The sequence below is a fragment of the Bufo gargarizans genome, chromosome 8, assembly GCF_014858855.1.
Source record: "Bufo gargarizans isolate SCDJY-AF-19 chromosome 8, ASM1485885v1, whole genome shotgun sequence".
NCBI lineage: Eukaryota > Metazoa > Chordata > Amphibia > Anura > Bufonidae > Bufo > Bufo gargarizans.
In genome coordinates this window covers 117,259,189-117,265,188 of record NC_058087.1, presented here as the reverse complement: position 1 = coordinate 117,265,188, position 6,000 = coordinate 117,259,189, and positions in this window count along the sequence as shown.

Here is a 6,000-nt window from a genome sequence, read left to right as displayed (position 1 = left end):
TGACCTGTGCAGGGGATATCGATGCAGAGGAGGAGGACGGAGATCTCCCTGAAGTCTGAGGAGACACAGGCTGCGCTGAGGAGGAAGAAGGTGCCGATCTGACTGCCGCTGCTGAAGCGCGAGAATCGCCATCTTGGAGCGCGTTTACAGCAGGGAAGAAGCTGGTGAGTTTTGCCGGACAGTGGCGTCTCTTACCCCTCAGCATGGCTGAAACTTCCACCACTCGTTGCAGGGTGCTGGGGCAATCCTCCGGTGATAGCAGCAGGCAGATGTCTACACTTGCAGGGCTGTTTTATGCTGGATTAGTGCCGATGGCTCAGGAGCTCAGGACTTAGCCGTCCGTCTCCATGCGCCGCTAGCCACGCCCCTATTTATTTATTTTTAATTTGTAACTGCCGGACATTAGATTTCACCATCTGTAGTAAGCTGTCATGAGTCTCTCAAAAAGCTCAACATCCTGTTTTAGCACTAACAGTAATCTGAGAAGAATGTCTGGGAGGATGTTGCCATCTGTAGTAAGAAGCTGGCAGAAGTGGTAAGACCTTAATGGACGAATACTCTTTATATTAAACAATATAAGGCAATATAAACTTAATATCAAGCGAAATAAAATTAATATCAAGCAATATAAACTTTATATCAAACGATATAAAATTAATATCAAGCGATATAAACTTTATATCAAACACTATAAATCAATATAAAAGGGGCGGGATTATCTGCATAAAAGGGGGTGTGGTACCTGTCACTTTTAGTTTGACGAAACATATACCCTCTTACTACTTGAGTGTGCCAATCTTCTTTTGACAGTTATTTAAATTAGAATACACAAGCACTGACTCCATATATGGACATAGAGAGCGGGACACAGGCCGGAAGAGGCCTGCATCGCATCGCTGACATGGAGGTAATTTTTATTTTATTTTTTTAATACCCAACTGTTACTGCCACATGGGGGGAGCAGGAGGCACTTGATATTGGCACATGGGGGGGGGGGGGGTTGGCACCTGATACTGGCACATAAGGGGGGTTTACACTATGATGCTGGCACATGGGGGGGAAGGAGAGAGGCACTTGAAACTGGCACATGGGGGGTGGCACTATGATACTGGCACATATGGGGGGAGAGAGGCACTTGATACTGGCACATAGGGGGTTGACACTATGATACTGGCACATGGGGAGTGGGAAGGAGAGAGGCACTTGATACTGACACATTGTGGGGGTTTGGCAATTGATACTGGCACATGGGGGGTGGGAAGGAGAGAGGCACTTGATACTGGCACATTGGGGGGTGGCACTATGATACTGGCACATTGGGGGGAGAGATGGCACTATGATACTGGCACATGTGGGGGGGGGGAGAAGGGCACTTGATACTAGCACATGATGGGGGCATCTATGGGGACACTTACTGGCACATTATTGGGGGGCATTATGGGGGTCCCATTTTAATGGCACATTATTGGGGGGCACTATGGGGGCATCTACTGAGGCCACAAAGAAGGGGTATTTTATATGGGGGGGCTCTGTGTGGTACTAGTATTATCAGGGTTTATCTGTTTCTGCAGTATAATATTGGGGAACACAGCGGCACAGTATTGGGGGTAGTAGGACGATTTGTCCAGAAGATAGGAGGATGATGGAAAAGTAGTAAACTAAGATTTCTTTTTTGTCAAACTGCAGAGGTGAAAATGGCTGAAAACTGGTTGTCTGATCTGAAGGTCTGAAGTAGAAGATCAGGAAAGAGAACATCTACATCAAAGAGACATCACTGAATGTAAGAGGTATGTGTGCTGAATTACCCTCTATTTCCAATTTTTTTAAATCCAAATCCGAATACTTTGTTAAAAAAGGACTCTTAATTTTTTCATATTAAAAGAATATTGAGTTTGGATCACTTTGTTTCTTACCCCGTTCACACAATTCTTGTGTACAGAATTCGTAGGATTCGAAAAACCTTTTCGGATTCAAATTCAGTGATCCTATGCATATCATTAAATTTCATAACTTTATTGTCACTGATTTTATATTCGATTAATTTGCGCTGTGTTATTATTTTAATAAATATATATTTTGATTTACCTGCCTTCTTTTTGTCGTCAAAGTTAGCGCAGATCACAAGCTCTTACTGGCTTGGTCTTTATGATAAGTTAGAATCTCCTCCCTTACAGATTCAAATTTATTTACATAAAGAATATAGACTGTTAATCAGAGCAGTATAAATATTCTGACACCACATTCCAGATATACATTCCGTACAACTCCCTGTAACTGCCTTGAGCTAATTCACAGCAACATCCCCTACTCCAGACAACATAGTTCCCATAACCCATAAACATATTACAGGCCCCCTGACTTTACAGACTATACTAAAAAGTCATAGGACCACTCCTCATGCCACCCCAACCCTAGCAGACAGTAGCACAAGTACCCCTGAATGGGTCCCATATACCCACACATACCCCACATTGCCAGGGCCACTCGTCATTTCACCCTTCTCCCACAGACAGCAGCACGAGTACCCCTTGTTTGATCTGCATGGGTCCCACATACAGTAGTCCCCACTGACCTATTTTCCAACAAAAACACACTGCCCCACAGAGTCTGGACTCCTCCACATGCGACCTCACTCTAGTACTCATGATCTCCTTGTCTGAGCTTAATGGCTCCCTCACAATACTCCCTGCTGACCCCATATGCCACAAGACCAGGGATTGTACCCTAAGTCACCTCATCTAGCTAGTCTGTTCCTCCAGGTACTCTTGTCTGGTCAGGTGTTCTACAAAACACACAGTTCTCACTATGTGCCCCTTTTCTAACACAGACCTGACAAAAGATGTGCACACCATTGTCTGCACTCCAAACCCACTGACTGCTACTCATGCCTCTCCAGCGAACTGCTCCGAAGGTACAGACAGTACTCCCCCCCCCCCGCCCCAGCACACAGGTTGCCATCTCTGTGTCCCCCCTCCCAGCACACAGGCTGACATCTCTGCCCCCTACCCCCCAGGTTGCCATCTCTGCCCTGGCACACAGGTCAACATTTCTTTCCTAAAACCACCCCCACCCTCGCCCCCCAGGTCGCTATCTCTGCCCAGCACCCCCCCTCCCAACAAATAGGTCAACATCTCTGCCCACGGATCTAGCTAGACTGTTCCTCCAGGTACTCTTGCCATCTCTGCCCTGGCACACAGGTCGATGTTTCTGTCCTAAAACCATTCCCTACCCCCAGGATGATATCTCTGCTAAGCCCGCCCCCCAACCCAGCACATAGGTCGATATCGCTGCTCCCCCCCACCCAAGCCACACTCTGCCTATGGCCCCCCCCCCGGCATAGAGGTTGCCATCTCTGCCACCTCCCAAGGCTTGCCATCTCTGCACCATCCCAGCACGCAGGTCGCCATCTCTGCCGCCCCCCCCCCCCCCGAACAAGCTGTCATCTGTGCCTGCTTCCCATAGGTCTCTCAGCTGAGTGCACAGGCCGCTAAATATAAAACGAAGTCACGTGACCACCGTGCCATGTGACCACTGATATCACACCTTACTTCCTATGAAGACCCCCACCAAAGATATCCACCCTGATGTCTCTCCTTTCTCACAGGTTTACACCCCATACACAGATCTGCCCCCTTATGGTCCTAGTAGGGGCGGACACAGACAGCAGAGGGCCCTTGTGCAAAGAATGTGCCTGGGCCCCCTCTCCTCCAAGCCAAGTTCTAAACATAACCAATTCCTTCCTAACATTACTTAAAGCAATACAAAACATACAGTGTCACTGTGATTTTGTAGTGAAAAGATCACAGAGAGGCACAGAGTATACTGCTCTGTGTCTCTGCTGTCCGGAGCAGGGCTTGGCTCTCTTTCACGAGTGGTGACGCCCCTGTGAAATGGCCAGCAGGGGGTGCTGTGCTGGCCTGTAAGACTGAGCCATGCCAATGTATAGCAGGGTGATCTAGTGCTACAATATAGTACTAATGCCCACATTGTGGCCCCTCACAGTAATCAATCCGTCAAAATAGTTATGTCTTCCTTGTGGCCCCTCACAGAAGTTATGCCCAGATATGTGTCCCTCACAGTAGTTATGGCCACATATGTGCCTACCTCACAGTCGTTATGCCCAGATATGTGCCCCTCTCACAGTCGTTATGCCCAGATATGTGCCTCCCTCACAGTCGTTATGCCCAGATATGTGCCTCCCTCACAGTCGTTATGCCCAGATATGTGCCTCCCTCACAGTCGTTATGCCCAGATATGTGCCTCCCTCACAGTCGTTATGCCCAGATATGTGCCTCCCTCACAGTCGTTATGCCCAGATATGTGCCCCCTCCCAGTCATTAAGCCAGATATGTGCCCCTCACAGTAGTTATGCCCAGATATGTGCCCCCTCACAGTCATTATGCCAGATATGTGTTCCTCACACTAGTTATAGCCAGATATGTGCCTCCCTCACAGTCGTTATGCCCAGATATGTGTCCCTCACAGTAGTTATGCCAAGATATGTGCCTCCCTCACAGTGGTTATAGCCAGATATGTGCCTTCTCAGTCGTTATCCCCAGATATGTTCCCCCTCTGTCGTTATGCCCAGATATGTTCCCCCTCTGTCGTTATGCCCAGATATGTTCCCCCTCTGTCGTTATGCCCAGATATGTTCCCTCTCTGTCGTTATGCCCAGATATGTTCCCCCTCTGTCGTTATGCCCAGATATGTGCCCCTCTCACAGTCGTTATGCCCAGATATGTGCCCCTCTCACAGTCGTTATGCCCAGATATGTGCCCCTCTCACAGTCGTTATGCCCAGATATGTGCCTCCCTCACAGTCGTTATGCCCAGATATGTGCCCCTCACAGTAGTGATGCCTAGATATGTGTCCCTCACAGTAGTTATGCCCAGATATGTGCCTCCCTCACAGTGGTTATAGCCAGATATGTGCCTTCTCAGTCGTTATGCCCAGATATGTGCCCCCTCAGTCGTTATGCCCAGATATGTGCCCCCTTAACGATAGTTATGGACAGATATGTGCCTCCCTCACAGCAGTTATGCCAGATATGTGCCTCTCTCACAGCAGTTATGCCAGATATGTGCCCATAGTTATGCCACATATGAGCTGCCTTACAACAGTTATGCCAGATATGTGCCCCTCACAGTAGTTATGCCTATATATCTGTGCCCCCTCACAGTAGTTGTTATACCCAGATATGTGCTCCTCACAGTGTTAGGCTACTTTCACACTAGCGTTCGGCTGTCCGCTCGTGAGCTCCGTTTGAAGGGGCTCACGAGCGGACCCGAACGCTTCCGTCCAGCCCTGATGCAGTCTGAATGGATGCGGATCCGCTCAGACTGCATCAGTGTGGCGGCTTTCAGCCTCCGCTCCGCTCGCCTCCGCACGGACAGGCGGACAGCTTAACGCTGCTTGCAGCGTTCGGGTGTCCGCCTGGCTGTGCGGAGGCGTGCGGATCCGTCCAGACTTACAATGTAAGTCAATGGGGACGGATCCGTTTGAAGATGCCACAATATGGCTCAATCTTCAAGCGGATCCGTCCCCCTTTGACTTTACATTGAAAGTCTGGACGGATCCGTCCGAGGCTATTTTCACACTTAGCTTTTATATGCCAATATAATGCAGACGGATCCGTTCTGAACGGAGCCTCCGTCTGCATTATTATGATCGGATCCGTTCAGAACGGATCCGATCGAACGCTAGTGTGAAAGTAGCCTTATGCTCTTTTGTACCCCCTCACTTTAGTGGTTGCCCCCTTTTTGCAGATTTATGGGGAAAAAATATATATAATTAAAGAGGACCTTTTCACTAGTATACAAACTAAAAACTAACTATCTGTGGGCAGAGCGGCGCCCAGGGGTCCCCCTGCACTTACTAGTATGTCTGGGCGCCGATCCGTTCGCCCGGTATAGGCTCCGTCTGTTGTACTGGATTGATTTTTTGTAGGAGGCGTGTCCCTTGCTGCAGCACTGGCCAATCGCAGGGCACAGCTCATAGCCA